At 46.7% G+C, this 16,230-nt stretch overlaps 1 pseudogene; it reads right to left on the bottom strand.

The window, feature by feature from the left end:
• Window positions 1-5,158: 5,158 nt before the first annotated feature.
• On the bottom strand, window positions 5,159-7,449 carry LOC147306995 (uncharacterized; annotated as a pseudogene).
• Window positions 7,450-16,230: the final 8,781 nt, after the last annotated feature.

Raw genomic sequence — 16,230 nt, 5'->3', positions numbered from 1 at the left:
TGCTCCATTTTAAACCAACATTAAGACAAGACAGACAATACGCTAACTAAGAATAGTACAATATATACATATATATACATACATACATACATAAGTCACTTATAAATAAATATTTGGAAAAGAAACATGTGTAGTTGTAGCAACAAACAGTGTGTTAAGTGGATGCGTTGTACAGGGAGATGGCCACAGGCAGGAATGATTTCCTGTGTCGTTCAGTGGTGCTTTTCGGTAATCTCAGTCTCTCACTGAACGAGCTCCTGTGACTGACCAACATGTCATGGAGTGGGTGGGAGGTGTTATCCAACATTGTCTTTATCTTGGACAGCATCCGCCTCTCCGACACCACCTTGAGGGAGTCCAGCTCCATCCCCACAACATTGCTGGCCTTACGGATCAGTTTATTAAGTCTGTTGGCATCTGCGACCCTCAGCCTGCTCCCCCAGCATGCAACAGCATAGAGGATCGCACTGGCCACCACAGACTCATAGAAAATCCTCAGCATTTTCTGGCAGATGTTGAAGGACCTCAGTCGCCTCAAAAAATAGAGACGACTCTGGCCCTTCCTGTAAAGTGCTGTGGTGTTTTTAGCCCAGTCCAGTTTATTGTCAATGTGTACTCCAAGGTATTTATAGTCCTCCACAATGTCAACACTGACCCCCTGGATTGAAACAGGGGTCAAGTGTTTCCTGGTCTTCCTGAAGTCCATGATCAGTTCCTTGGTCTTTGCCACGTTGAGCTGCAGATGATTCTGCTCACACCACGTGACAAAGGAGTCGACCACAGCCCGGTACTCTGTCTCATCATCCCTGCTGATGCATCCAACCACCGCAGAGTCATCAGAAAACTTCTGAAGATGGCAGGTCTCTGTGCAGTGGCTGAAGTCTGTGGTGTAGAGGGTGAAGAGGAAGGGGGAGAGGACAGTCCCCTGTGGTGCCCCTGTGTTGCTAATCACCTTGTCAGACACACACTGTGGGAGACGTACATATTGTGGTCTTCCTGTCAGGTAATCAACAATCCAGGACACCAGAGAAGCATCCACCTGCATCGCTGCTAACTTATCACCCAGGAGGGTCGGCCTGATGGTGTTGAAAGCACTGGAAAAGTCAAAAAACATGACCCTCACAGTGCTCGCCGGCTGGTCCAGATGGGTGTAGACACGATTGAGCAGGTAGATGATGGCGTCCTCTGTTCTGAGACGAGGCTGATAAGCGAACTGAAGGGGATCCAGATGTGGTCTTACTATGGGTCGCAGCTGGTCCAGGATGAGCCTTTCCAGGGTCTTCATGATGTGGGAGGTCAGTGCCACGGGCCTGTAATCCTGGGGGCCACTGGGACGAGGCGTCTTTGGTACAGGGACGAGGCATGATGTCTTCCACATCACCGGGACCCTCTGCAGACTCAGACTCAGCATAAACAGTTTATGAAAGACTCCACACAGCTGGGGGGCACAGGCCTTGAGGACAAGGGGACTCACTCCGTCTGGTCCAGCAGACTTGCCTGAGTGACGTCTCCTCATTTGCATCTCAACCTGGTATTGAGTGAAGGTGATGGGTGGGGGAGGGGTGTCAGGAATCTCACAGGAGGCAACATGTGAAGAGAGAGGCTGGCACAGTGGTGTGGCTCTGGATTCCAGGCTGACTGCAGGTGAGGTTGTGGGGGTGGGAGCAGACACTGTGGTGTCGAATCTATTGAAAAACAGATTCAACTCGTCGGCTCTATTCTCACCTCCCTCAGCTCCCCTGCTGTTGGTTGGCCTGAATCCAGTGATGGTCTTCATGCCCCTCCACACCTCTCTCATGCTGTTCTGCTGGAGTTTCCACTCCAACTTCCTCCTGTAATTGTCCTTAGCCTCTCTGATCTTGTCCTTTAGTAACACCTGGACCTTCCTCACCTCCTCTTTGTTGCCCCCTCTGAAAGCCCTCTTCTTGTTGTTGAGGAGGGCTTTGATGTCCTTAGTCACCCACGGCTTGTTATTTGGGTAACAATGAACAGTCTGAGCTGGAACAATGGAGTCGGTGCAGAAAGTTATGTAGTCTGTGATACACTCAGTAAGCCCATTGATGTCCTCGGCGTGAGGCTCACAGAGTGTTTCCCAGTCGGTCACCTCGAAACAGCCCTGTAGTTCCGCTATTGCCTCCTCTGACCACCTCCTAACAGTCCTGGTGGTCACAGGTTCCCTCCTCACAATTGGCACATAGCGGGGGGTGAGGTGAATCAGGTTATGATCTGACCTACCAAGTGGGGGGAGGGGGGAGGAGCTGTATGCATCCTTGACGTTAGCATACAGTAAGTCTAAAGTTTTCTCTCCCCTGGTGGGACAGTCCACATATTGTTTGAATGTTGGTAGTGTATTGTCCAGTGATACATGGTTGAAGTCACCCGAGATCACAATAAAGGCACTCGGGTGCTGAGTCTGTAGCCGAGCTATGGCAGAGTGGATAGTGTCACATGCAGCTGTGGGGTTAGCAGAGGGGGGAACATAAACAGCCACCAAGATGACGTGAGAGAATTCCCTGGGTAAATAATACGGCCTGAGTCCAACAGCACACAGTTCAGTGTCCGGGCAACAAATCCTTTCTTTGATTGTTATGTTGGCAGGGTTACACCACCGGTTGTTAACTAAAACAGCAAGCCCACCTCCTTTACGCTTACCGCTAGCGATGCTGTCCCTGTCCGCCCGAACAGTGTGGAAGCCTTCCACGGAAGCATTCTCATCGGGAATGACCTGGTGCAGCCATGATTCGGTGAAACACATCAGGCTACACTCTCGGTATTCCCTCTGACTCCGTACCAGTGCTGAGAGCTCGTCGATTTTACTTGCCAACGATCGCACATTTCCCATCACGATAGACGGCAGACACGGTTTAAACCTCCTCCTCGCTTCGAGCCTCCGCTGTCTCACCGTCACCTTTTTTCTTCTCTTCTGTCCTTGACCTCTGCATCCCCGATGTGTTTTCCTCCAAATTTCAGCTGGTACTTCTGCGGGCACTTCTGCGGGCCTGGCCAGCGAGCCGGCCGGCATCAGGGCGATCAGCTGATCTCTGGAGTAAACAGTCCGTGCGTGTAGGAGATGTGCCGCGGTCCCGTTCCATGATAAAAGTAACAGTTCCACGGCCACCAGAAGAACAAAAACTCTCTCAATCCACATGATTGAGTAAGAGATAGAAAACGGAGGAAAATACAAGTCAGAAAAAAAAAAAGAATACGTAAGAAAAAAGAGCTAAACTAAGAGAAAAGCAGGAGCGACTGTAACAGGCTGCACGCTGGTTGGCGCATGCGCACTTGTAACTTAATAACATGGGAATGGTTGGTGATGTTAAAGTCCTGTTTGTGGCACATTAGTATATGTGAGGGGGCAAACTCCTCAAGATGGGCAGTGACCGTGGTGGCCTTTTAGAAGTCGGCCATCTTGGATACAACTTCTGTTTTTTCAATAGGAAGAGGGTCATGTGACACATCAAGCTTATTGGTAATGTCACAAGAAAAACAATGGTGTGCTTGGTTTCAACGTAACTTTATTCTTTCATGAGTTATTTACAAGTTTCTGACCATTTATAAAATGTGTTCAATGTGTTGGATTGTCAATGCAACCCTCTTCTCCCACTCTTCACACAGTGATAGCAACACGGCAGGAGAAATGCCAGCACAGGCATCCAGTATCCGTAGTTTCAGGTGCTGCACATCTCGTATCTTCACACCATAGACAATGGCCTTCAGATGACCCCAAAGATAAAAGTCTAAAGGGTCAGATCGGGAGACCTTGGGGGCCATTCAACTGGCCCACGACGACCAATCCAATTTCCAGGAAACTGTTCATCTAGGAATGCTCGGACCTGGCACCCATAATGTGGTGGTGCACGATCTTGCTGAAAAAACTCGGGGAATGTGCCAGCTTCAGTGCATAAAGAGGGAAAAACATCATCATGTAGCAATTTCAAATATCCAGTGAGGTTTCCATTGATGAACAATGGACCCACTATCATTGTACCCCATATACCACACCAAACCATCACTTTTGTTGTTCTAACAGTCTTGGAGGGATCCATCCAATGTGGTTTAGTGTCAGACCAATAGCGGTGGTTTTGTTTGTTAACTTCACCATTCACATAAAAGTTTGCCTCATTACTGAACAAAATCTTCTGCGTGAACTGAGGGTCCTGTTCCAATTTTTGTTTTGCCCGTTCTGCTAATTCTGTGCGCCGATCTGGGTCATCCTCATTGAGATGCTGCAGTAGCTGGAGTTTGTAAGGGTGCCATTTGTGAGTAGCTAATATCCGCCGAAGGGATGTTCGACTAATGCCACTCTCCAGTGACATGTGGCGAGTGCTACGCTGTGGGCTCTTGCTGAATGAAGCTAGGACAGCCACTGATGTTTCTTCATCAGTGACAGTTTTCTTGCATCCACATTTTGGCAAATCCAACACTGAACCAGTTTTCCGAAACTTAGCAAGCAGTTTGCTGACTGTAGCATGGGAGATGGGTGGTCTCGTAGGGTGTCTTGCATTGAAATCTGCTGCAATGACCCAGTTACTGCGTTCACCAGATATCAACATGATTTCGATCCACTCCTCACGTGTTAACCTCTTCGGGGTTCCTATGATTGTTGGGTTTTTATCTATGAAGCGCCTTGAGGTGACTTTTGTTGTGATTTGGCGCTATATAAATAAAATCGAATTGAATTGAATTGAATCTTTTTATCTAGGCAACTCTGTCTTTCTAAGATGCTCTTTTGATTCCCAGTCGTGTTACTGACCTGTTGCCAATTAAACGTTGGGTTACTTAATGTAATCCCTGGTTCTTTGATAACAGAGTGAGGTGTTTCACTATGGGAATCACCTTGGCGTGACCAACTACGGAAGCTGCAATGACACCACGTGTGTCTATGACACCCCTGTTGAGCCATGCTCAGGGCTCCGCCTCCTCATTCTAACACGGCCGACCAGCTCCTCCTAACTCATTCCAACAGATTTCTTTCCGTGCCTAAGCAAGGAGGGAAATTTTGGTGAAACACCTCACTCTGTTATCAAAAAAACAGGGATTACGTTAAGCAACCCAATGTTCTTTTTCTAACTTTGCTCAGTGTTTCACTATGGGAGATATGGCCCAGTCCCGGATTGCGCCAGCTCCCAAAGCTACGCTCCAGTACTACTCCAGGATTTCAGGTCGAACCTGAGGCACCAGAATCCAGCACTTCCTGAGCCAGGGATGACTGTGCAACCTCCAGCCGATAAAACAGGACAAACGTGTGTGGCATAGCCCAGCTTGCCGCTGCACAAATATCCTGGACTGATACACCTCTGAACAAAGCCCAGGATGTGGCCACACCCCTAGTGGAGTGAGCTCGAAGTCCCGGGGGGGCCTGCAAGCCCTTACAGCTATAAGCCAGAGCTATGACCTCTACAATCCAATGAGCTAGCCCCTGGCGTGATAAGGGCCTGCCCTTGTGAGGGGAGGCCCAGGAAACTAACAGCTGATCTGACTTCCTGAATCCAGCTGTTCTGTCAACATAAGTCCCCAAGGCCCGGACAGGGCACAAAGTGTTCAGCCTCTGCTCCCTCTCTGAGGAGAATGGAGGGGGGTGAAAAGCCAGGAGCTCTACTGTAGAGCTCCTGTATGATGTTTCCAACACTTTAGGGACAAAGGCTGGGTTAGGCCTCAGATGTGCCTTAGAGAGTCCCGGGGCCAGCTGTAGACAAGAGGGGTGAATAGACAGAGCCTGTAATTCACTAACTCGCTTGGCTGTGGTTAGAGCCAACAGCAGAGCGGTTTTAAGAGAGAGAAACTTCAACCCTACTGCCCCAATAGGCTCAAAAGGGTGGTGGGAGAGAGCATCTAAAATGACTGACAGATCCCATAAAGGGACCAGTGGTCTAGAGACTGGGAGCGTTCGACGTGCCCCTCTCATGAGGCGACATACAAGGGGGTGCTGACCAGCTGGTTTATCACCAAACCCCACGTGGCAGGCTGAAATAGCTGCTAAATAGACCTTTATGGTGGAAAAATCTCTCCTTTTGTCCAGCAAGTCTTGAAGAAAACACAACAGCTCCACCACTGAACACTGAAAAGGGATAATCTGCTTTTCATGGCACCACTCTTCAAAAACACGCCATTTACTGCTGTAAATGGAACGAGTGGAGGAGGCTCTGGTATTCTGAATGGTCTCAATAACCTTCGGAGGCATGCCTGCTGCCTTCAAATTCCACCTTTGGGCCAGGCCCAGAGAGCAACCTGGTCTGGATGGGGATGGTATATCTCCACACGCACCTGAGACAGAAGGTCCCTGCGGATGGGGAGTGGCCATGGCTCGTCCACCAGAAGCTGGATGATTTCTGCTATCCAGTGTTTGGATGGCCACAGTGGAGCTATTAAAATCAGTGACAGCCCCTGATCCCTCACTCTGATCAGTGTAGGGGGGATCAGGCTGAGGGGAGGGAAAGCATACAGCGGAGTTTTTGGCCATGGATGGGCCAGCGCATCCACACCCAGTGGAGCGTGTGCGTCTGACAGGGAGATAGACAGAGGGCACTGTGTGTTTTCTTGCGAGGCGAAGAGGTCTACGGCAGCCCGGCCGTATCTCTGCCAAATCTGCTCCACCACCTGTGGGTGAAGCCTCCATTCTCCGAACAGTGGATTTCCTCTGGACAGGAGGTCCGCCCCCCTGTTCAGAATTCCTGGTACGTGAGTTGCCCGAAGGGAGAGGAGCCGAGTGCTGCTCCACACATTTATTTCCCTGGCTAATCTGTGTAGCTGCCGGGAATGGGTGCCGCCCTGGCGGTTGATATAAGCAACTAGAGTGGAGTTGTCTGTTTTCAGTAAAACATGTTGTCCCCGGAGATACGGCAGAAAATGCCATAAGGCTTGGAGAACCGCACGGAGCTCCAGCACATTTATGTGATTCATAGCGAGTCTCTGTGACCAAACGCCATTCACTGCTCTGCCCATCATAGTGGCACCCCAACCTGACAGGGATGCATCTGTGGTCAGTGTCACCCTCGATGATACTGCCCCGAGAGGTACCCCCGCAGCGAGAGCTGTCGGGCTCCTCCAAGGCCGGAGAGCCGCGATACACGGCTGCATTATTTTTACACCACGACTGAGATGTCGGCGAGGGCACAGCTGCAGAGAAGCGACCCACCGCTGAAAATCTCTCATCATAAGCAGCCCCAAATGTACCACCGATATCATCGAGGCCATGAGGCAGAGGAGGCGGAGACAGAGTTGGAACCGCACTACTTTCCCCAGCTGAAAACGGGAAAGACAGCGAGTGAAGGATGCGATCCTCCGCTTTGAAAGTTCGATACGATAGGAGATGGAGTCTATTCTGAGCCCCCTGTAAACTGTGCGGGTTCCAAGTGGCTCTTTTTCAGGTTGATTGTGAACCCGAGCTCCGTGAGGTGATTCACTACCACCTCGGAGTCTTTGATCGCCTGCTGGCGCAATCGTGAGCATATTAGATAATCGTCTATGTAAGAGAATATTCTGATGCCGCTGTTCCTTTTTTTTTTTTTTTTTTTTTTTTTTGCCGCTGTTCCTTAATGGAGACAGCGCTGCCTCCAATCATTTGCTGAACACCCTTGGGGCTAAGGATAGCCTGAATGGGATAGTTTGAAACTCGTACGCTACGCTCTGATAAGCGAACCTGAAATATTTCTTGTGTGGCGATGTGAAAATATGTGTCTGATAGGTTGATTGTAACAAACCAATCGCCTGTGTTAATTGAGCGACAAAGCATCTTGTATGTGAGCATTCTGAACGTGTACTTTTTCAAATGCTTGTTTAACACACGCAGATCCAGAATAGGACGGAGCAATGTTCCGTCCTTTTTCGGGATGAGGAAATAGCGGGAGTAAAAGCCCTGCTGAGCTTCTTTGCTTGGAACCGCTCTGATTGCCTGTTTGTGTAACAGGGAGGATATTTCCTCCTCCAGTACATTCGCTGAATCGCCACTGGCCACCGAAGCTAACACTCCGCTGAATCTCGGTGGTTTTAACGCAAATTGTACTCTGTAACCATGGGAAATGGTTGACAAGACCCAGGGATGAACTGCGAATGCGCGCCACCCCTGTCTCCCGAGAAGGAGTTGGGGCTCTCCCCTCGGGAAGAGCATGAGCTCCCCTTGCTGGGAACAAAGACAAATGGCAGTGATTTTCTTTTGTTTTTATTTTGAAACTGGGGGGACATTCTGCCCTTGGCAAACTGCCTGGCTGCAGAAATGCACATTTTATTTCTTTTGTTACCCCCAAAACACAGTGAAGTGTCTGGTGACTCTGGGCAGTGCTTGGTGACATAGACAGAGTGCTTAGGAGTGCTTGTTGACACTGCACCATTTGTCCACAAGTCTGTCCTCCCTGAACTGGAGGAGGAGACTGAGAGTGTGCTCCTAGTGAACTGGAAACTTCCAGAGACCCTAAACCTTGGAGTGATTTGGTTACCCCTTCTAACACCTTCCTTCTCTTTGGGGGAGAAGGGAGGGGTGACACCGAATGTTGCAGGTGTGCTAGGCTGACCGCTTCTTCTCCCCTCTCCGGGGTGTGACGGCTTGTTCTTTGCAGCAGCTGCTTGCCCCAAGGTCTTTGGTTCTCTACTGTAGCCTGGTGGGCAGACTGCGGGCCTCCTGCTCCTCTCTGCATTCTGACCCCACTCCGTCCCCCTCTCACAGCTGCTGCTGTTGCAGCAAAGCCAGCTCTTGGCACCTGCTGGGGCTGAGAGTTAGGTTTTCTGGGTAAGCAGAGGTTGAAGGCTGCATTAAGCGAGCATACTGACTGTGCAGCATATTTGTACATCCTTTGATAAATCGTGAGGCGATCCATCTTGTTGGGCAAAGAAATGCTAGAAGAAGCTGAGATTACCCTGCGGTTAGGGTGAAGGTGATACGCCACTGAAGGCTCCACTGATGGGGGTTCGGTCAGCCGCAGTTCACCCATCCCCTGGATCTCAAGCTTAGAGCAGCCCTTGGTCGGAAGCTTGCTTTTAAAAGGGCTTGACCAACAGCGACTAATTTCTTTCATGCAGGCCAGGACTGCTGGCAGAAGCTGCTTCGATGACGGCAAGGCTGGTGGGAGCCTCTTGCCGTCATACAGGTTGCGTTCTGCCCATTCGGCATCCTGGGCGGCTGGCCATGGGATGCCTAGCTTGGCGGCACCCCTTTGCAGACCTCATACAAATTGCTGTCCACCGGGGTGCAACTTCAGCCCCACTTGGTGGCCTGGACTGCTGGGAAGGAAAGGTAGAGTCATCCTCCTGTTCCTCATCCATATCCTCCAGGTCGTGGAGGTCGGAGTCGGCATCGCCCTCCGCGTCCTCGCCCTCTGCGTCCTCGCCACCCGGCTCGCCCACGTTTTGATCGAGGAGGTCCTCGGATGATGGGGGCATGAGCGGGGACTCTTCTTCCATCATGTCCGCCCAGCTTGTAGAGGCTCGCGGATGATGGATATTGCTCGTAGCAGTAGCGGCCGAAAGGCAGGGGTCCTGACTGTTCATTACTGCTACTCTCAGCCTCCTTTCCAGGACTTTCTCTGGCATCAAAACACAGTGTGGGCATCCCTGAGGGTCCGCCAGTGAAGCTGAGCATGCTTGGCACCCATACAGATGATACACATTGGATGAGGGTCCCTGCCTGAGATGGTGGCACCGCATGATGTGGGGCACGGGCGGGATGCAGCCTCTTTGGCCGTCGGCTCTGAGCTTTTGGCGGGGGTAGGAGCCGTAGACATGGTTAGCGAAAAGGGGTGAGACTAGGCTACACCGGGCTCGTCTCGACACGTTAGCCTGTAAGTAGCTGGGACTAGCAGCGGGAGTTAAAATCCGAGCTAGTCGCTGCGGGAGTCAGCTTGTCGTGACACGTTAGCTGCACTCCGCTAGCCAATATTGTTAGCAACTTAATGCTAACCAAACCCTAGGTCGACTAACAAGCTGATGCTAGTGAGACGCTAATGTGGTTTGTGGCCTGCTAACAAGTTAACCCTAGCCGGACACTGAACAAACAGCTCGCCGTAACGCGTTAGCCCGAGTTACACAGCGTCGGCTACCTCGCTAACTAAAACCAGGAACCGCTGGGACAGCTCGCCTGACGCGGTTGCTGTTCCACAGTGTAACTCTAAGTACACTTCTTTCGAAGGACTTACTCAGCACCATCCAAACTGGAACCGGAAAAACTGCGTTCGGCGGCGTACTCCTACACGGGATGCCTGAGAACTGCTAAGCAGCTAATCAAGTTAGCCTGAATGCGCTGAGGGAGCTCAAAGTAGTTTCTCACAGGAAGAAAGCAAGAATGAGTTAGGAGGAGCTGGTCGGCCGTGTTAGAATGAGGGGGCGGAGCCCTGAGCACGGCTCAACAGGTCTGTCATAGACAGACGTGGTGTCATTAGAGCTTCCGTAGTTGGTCACGCCGAGGCGATTCCCATAGTGAAACACCGAGCGAAGTTAGAAAAAGAACTAATAGTTGCGAAATATTCCTCTAGCTGTTTCTTGTACTACCACTTACTTTAATTTAATCTAATTTAAAATAAACCTAACATTGCAAACCAATGTTTTATTTGCATTTTACACAGCCTTTTTGAAATTGCTCATTATGCCAAGTCAGTTTGCTGACTCTTGTACTGTTAGGATTTTAGCATGTCAGAGATTGAAGTTCTATCATTGAAGTAAAACAAAAACATACATAAAATTTCAATTAAGTTTGAGGGCCTTTTACTTGTTCTCTGAATAGTCACTTACTGGTAACATCTTCAAATCAAATATGTTTATTTGTCTGTCCAAAAGTGCTGTTTAGCACAAAAAATCTTCTATCTTCCTCCAGATTTCCACATGAGCTTACAATATTCTGCCAAACCAAGATTGATTTGTTTATTTCACAGAAAGTCTTTGTGTATTTGTGCTTGTATTGCCCTTGGATGGGGATAAATCGGGATTTAGCAACATTTGACCGTGTTGCTTCCCCTCTGTTACTAAAGTTTGATAAGACTACACAGAAGCAGATTGTGTTTTTGCTTTGGAGAGTTACAGTTATCTCCTTTTCCCCAAATAATGCAACTTTTGTCAGTGATCGAGAAAGGTTAAATACAAAATAAGCAAAACAATAAACTTATTAAGGCTGGATTTGGGTTAATATCCCCCCAAAATAATCTTATAAGTTATTAGTAACATTAACAATTTTACCACATGTTTTTTCACACTCCCTAAAGCATTAAAGTTATAAACTAAACTTTGTTAGACCACAAACCAAACCTTACCAAAAGAGCATGCAGAGCTGCACCTTCTACTTTGCACAAGATGACATTTAAACATAGATAACTCAGTATTCCTCCTCACCACGTTCTTGTGAAGCACAAGATCTCTGACTGATCTTAAAATGTTTACTTTGTGGTTTTACAAGGGTTCAATATGGACCAAAGCAGGCCTGCGGACTTGTGCGTCAAAGTAAGAGACATGTTCAGCTGAAGGTAAACAACTATGAAAAAATGCATTCTGCATTTGTTGAGAATGCATTCTGATGCATGTTGCAGAGAAAAGACAAATCTTTTGAACAAAATCATCAACTTTGCTGCTAATAGTTTTAAAACAACTGTTGTGTTCACATTCCATGTTGACACTGAGAGCGGATGTTTTGATATGCATGCATACACAGACTTTTTATTCAGTAAAACCATGCGGGGAAAAATGTCAATAAAATGAAATAAAGTTCATAGCAACCATCTAGGCACACATGCTAATAGTAAAGATCTGCAAGAGTGCACATCTCATTGTACAGTCATAATGCACACACCCTCACACACACACATTTCCCAGCAGACTGGTGGCCTGCTGCAAAAAATTACCAGCATGCACATTCATATGCAGTCACATGCATATAATCACACACACATGCACACTTCTGAAGCCAAACACACTCAGTCTCCCAGCCTGACACGAATAGTGACAAAGCACCAGGTTCTTCCATCAACAGCCTGCAGAGTCACTCCCTCTCCCAATCTGACCTCTGACCTTGATGACAACAGACTGTCATCACCGTCACTCCTGGTAGGTAAACACTGCATCCTACAAAAGCCAGCAGACACACAGAATGGTGTGTGTGTCTTTGTGTTAATGTATGCTCACTTTAATGTGTGTGCGCTGTCCTGTTTAAACATTTGTTGTTGTTGTTGTTTTTGGTTTGTCCTTTACCCTACTTTTTTATTTAACCCTCATGTGCCTCGTTTTATCACCTCTGCCCTTTAAATAACTAGTTCCTGAATCCAGTCCACTTGCAGCCAGGACTGAGAGCCAACACTCTTTGATTTTTCTGCTGAATGTTCAGGAAAAAGCAAGGTTTAGGGCACACAAGCGTTGCCAAAAAGAGAAATATTTACCCGGAGTGACGCAAGTAGTGCCCCGCTATTGAACCACTCTCAGCTATATTTAGAAGTTCCTCACCACCAGACCAAACTGCTGCTCTCATCAAGATAACATGAAAGACGTAAAATGAATCTTCTTAGCCCCCTACCCGCTTCAAAGTTAACCCTCTCTGCAGATTCCTGCTGTTAACAACTGATCCGTCACCTTGCACATGTCGAAAACCAGACCGTTCTGTCCCAATTACACTGACAGCTCATGTTCTTCCCTTGAAACCTCATAAACTCACTTCGTTATTAAAAGGCATTGGACACAATCAGTGAGTGAAGTTTGGACGACAAGAACAAACACATTTGCAACGCTCATGCTTGATTTCCACAAATCATATATAAGTGTTTATGGGATTTTTCCACAAATTAAACAAATAAAGAGGGGTGTTGGGTTAGGGCTAGAGGGGAAAAGGGATCGGGGGAGGCAAGGCTCTTGGATGCTGTACGAGCCAGAGCCTGGAACCAGCTGAGGACTCCTCCTCTCCCAGGAGAATCTTCATGTTATGGCCAGCTGGAAACTATTGACAGGACTTTGGGGTTAGTGAGCAACGGAGGAAAGGGTCTTGGTGGAGAGATCACTGGGCCCTGTCTGTCTTGATGAATCCATTTTCTGCAACCAAAGTAAGACCAGAAACCAAGGAAGATGAAGAAGTATGTGTCATATACTGCTGTAATATATTTTCATGCTGGGAGTGTGAAAAAAAAGAAAGGCAGACTGAGTGTGAGTCATCAGCTGCATTTCCCGAAAGAGTTCTAGAGAGAGGGGGGGAAAGAAGGATCATCTCCAAATGGGATATATCGTCATTCACGAAAATCAAAAGTTTACATGACTTTGTGACATCCAGTCACAAGGAAAGAAAATGAGAACTACTTCAGCACAAAAACAACTTTTTCAGACGAGTAGGATGAAGACACTGTGCTGATTTGAGTCATCCAGCGCTTGACACTTTGGCGTAATGTTTGAGCAAATCAAGCCTGTGTTGAATTACTGCCATTTTTGCAAAACGTCAAATGGGGAAGTGGTTTTTGAATCTTTGAAACTTAGCTTTTGATGGGTACAAGAAGCATGTGGGTGTTCTCTGGTGCTTTTTGAGTTTATCTCTGACATTTTTAAGACTGGAATCAAAAACCACTCGATTTGGCGCTTTGTCTCAAGTTATAAGAGGTGGGAGAAACAACAAACAGGGAGAAACAAATCCCAGAAAAAGACAGACCACCAGGTTTTTAAGAGCCAGAGCAGCACAAACAACCTCCATCATCAGGCCATATCACACTGAACAGCAGCTTTACTCAACATTGCGATTACCACACCAACAAAAGAAGGCTTCTCCATGACATCAGCCCTCTGTTTTTGCCATCCACTTTAAAAAAACAACAATGAGCACTTGGCAATGCAAATTTAATGAGTGAATCATCAGTTTCTCAATAAGGAAAAGAACACTCTCCTAAAATGGAAACATTTGAACAAAACACACGAGTAAAGCAGACTTGATTTCATTCTCGTGAACTAAAGGAGGCATTCTATCCCTTTCTCAAGCACCTTGTTTTATACACGGGGCCTCACAAAGATCTGTCACTTTGATATCCTAAATTCAAGCATGAAGTAATTCATTTCACAACAAGTTCTCTTCCTTTCTGGACTCTGGATGCACATTTTCTATTTTTGTTATTGTTTTACCTGAGCCATGTGGACATCTGTTTTCCATTTCCATTGGTCAAAACCAGAAGGGCATGACTTTCCAACTCCCAAATAATATTTTACTAAAGTATCCAGCAGCAGCAAATCTTGGTATTGCCATCAAGTTAAACTACTGTGAACCATGTTTCAAAATATCAATAGTGAATTGGCTTGTAATGGCACCATCACATTGGTTAATGCAGCTTCAATATTGGCTCATACACCAATCTTAAACTATATATTTAAATAATTAAATTTAAAGAAATGTAAAAAAAAAAAAGAGCTTAAAGTTTATACAGCATGTTATGCATCAAACAAAAGTGGCAAAGCTTCACACATCAATGAGCAGCAGAGATATACCCAGATTTCTTCTGTGAACTTGACTGACTCTAGGAGATTACATCTTTTAGAAACTTTCCCAAAATTCGTACCTGCACCTGTTCCTGAAGTCAGCAGGCAACAGAATAAAATCTGTGTTGTGTCCATTTTTTACTCATGTTTAGGTTGATGTTTGTGTTCTGAGTTTTCAAGACAGGCACATCCCACAGCAGAGAGTCTAACAAATGATTGCAAGAGCATGATCAGAGTGTTTGGGTTTTTCTACAGCCATGCCCCTGGGATAGTGGTCACAGCCTGGTGGGAGTCTACTCATGTTTTAATTCCAATTGGCTTCCTTTCTTGGAGATGATTTGAAAGTCTGCTTTTCATTACAGATGTTTTTTTCTTTTTCTTTTTTGAGTGGAAAAGAAAATGATTCTCCATCTGACTATTTTGGTTTGCATATGATGGCAGTACAACAGAGAGACAGAATCCTCATCACCTCTCTTTTGTGCCATGCTATGCTGTAGGTGCACATGCAACTGCACGTGCACCTGAAACTAGATATGGCATTTACCGTGAGTGGAAAAATACCCAAGAGTAATGGCATCAAAAGCAGTGCACAAGCAAGTTTGTTGTGTTTTTTTTTCCACAGTTATGGCACAGGAAATTGCTTAATCAGCAATGCCTTTTCACAGCAGTGCAGTTGTTTACACTAACCCTTCACTAACTTTCCTGTTTTGGCATCACTGGTTAACACAAGGTAACAATATAGGATTCTTTTACCTTATAAAAAGAGCTACAAAGTCAATTTGATGCTTCGCTGACTTGAGATAAAGCAACTAGCATGTCTTTCCTATGATTCCCAACCTTCCAGTAAGTTGAAAGTATTAAAGTACATTCAGACTATGGACAGCTAACTAAGCTAAAGGCTAACAAAACCAGAAAAATCCTCCTGTCAAAGCTCTGGCTAGTATGTCTTTTGTGTTCTTGCACTTGCTAAAGTTTGTACTGCATTTCTAAAGCTTTTGACTTTTTTGTTGTTGTTGTTTTATTTTTATTTTTATTTTAGTTTTTTGTTTTGTATTGTTTTTTGTTTTTTTTAATCATGAGCCAAGTTAGGTTTAGTTGTTACATCTTCCTGGAAAGCGATACAATCTGATTTGCTAAACCTTTGCTGGTACAGATAACATGGGTTTCTTCATTCTTATTTGAGCTGGGGAGTTTTATCCCCCAGAAAGTAAAAGGTTTTATCAACATAACACTGAAAGGGGTTCACAGACCTAAACACCTGATTGGGCAACACCTTGAATCACATTGAGAGCTTCATGAACAACAGAGGCAGCAAAGAGAGATTTGAAGAAGTGAATGAAATTGAGGAAAACCCACCTGACCAAGAAAGCGCAGCCCAGTTATCAACTCACAGGGGCCTATAGGAAAGCACAGAGTTTTTTTTAGCTTGGGCACATGTGACACTGAGCTACTTGTGTTGATCTATGGACAGTAAAATTGCTGGTGGAACTAAAAGGCTGCGTTCCCATTCAAACTTGAAGCCTAGCAGAATGGAATCATGCAATTGCAACTTGGTTCCACAGGGGGCGCTGTTGCCTCTGCTCAACAAAATGCTCCAGACTCCTGTTTTAAGGAGATTAGGGGAAATGTGCTGCTTTTTTGCTTTGACCTGCTCTTGGCAAAAGAAATGAAAAGACAAAGGGTAAGAGGATTTCAGGAGGCAAGAGAAGAGGAGTTACTGTCAAGGATATCCCCGGGATAAGAGATGCAGCAAGAGCCATCCTCTGTGCAACAGATGATGACACTAGGGAGTTTCCTCTTGGACTTTGGCTTGCCTAACAT

The sequence above is a fragment of the Aulonocara sp. 'chitande type north' Nkhata Bay genome, linkage group LG19 (genome assembly GCF_057382095.1).
Source record: "Aulonocara sp. 'chitande type north' Nkhata Bay isolate Kocher_YH1m ecotype deep benthic linkage group LG19, A_spYH_male_GT1.1, whole genome shotgun sequence".
NCBI classification, from domain to species: Eukaryota; Metazoa; Chordata; class Actinopteri; order Cichliformes; family Cichlidae; genus Aulonocara; species Aulonocara sp. 'chitande type north' Nkhata Bay.
This window is presented reverse-complemented; position numbering and strand designations above follow the sequence as displayed.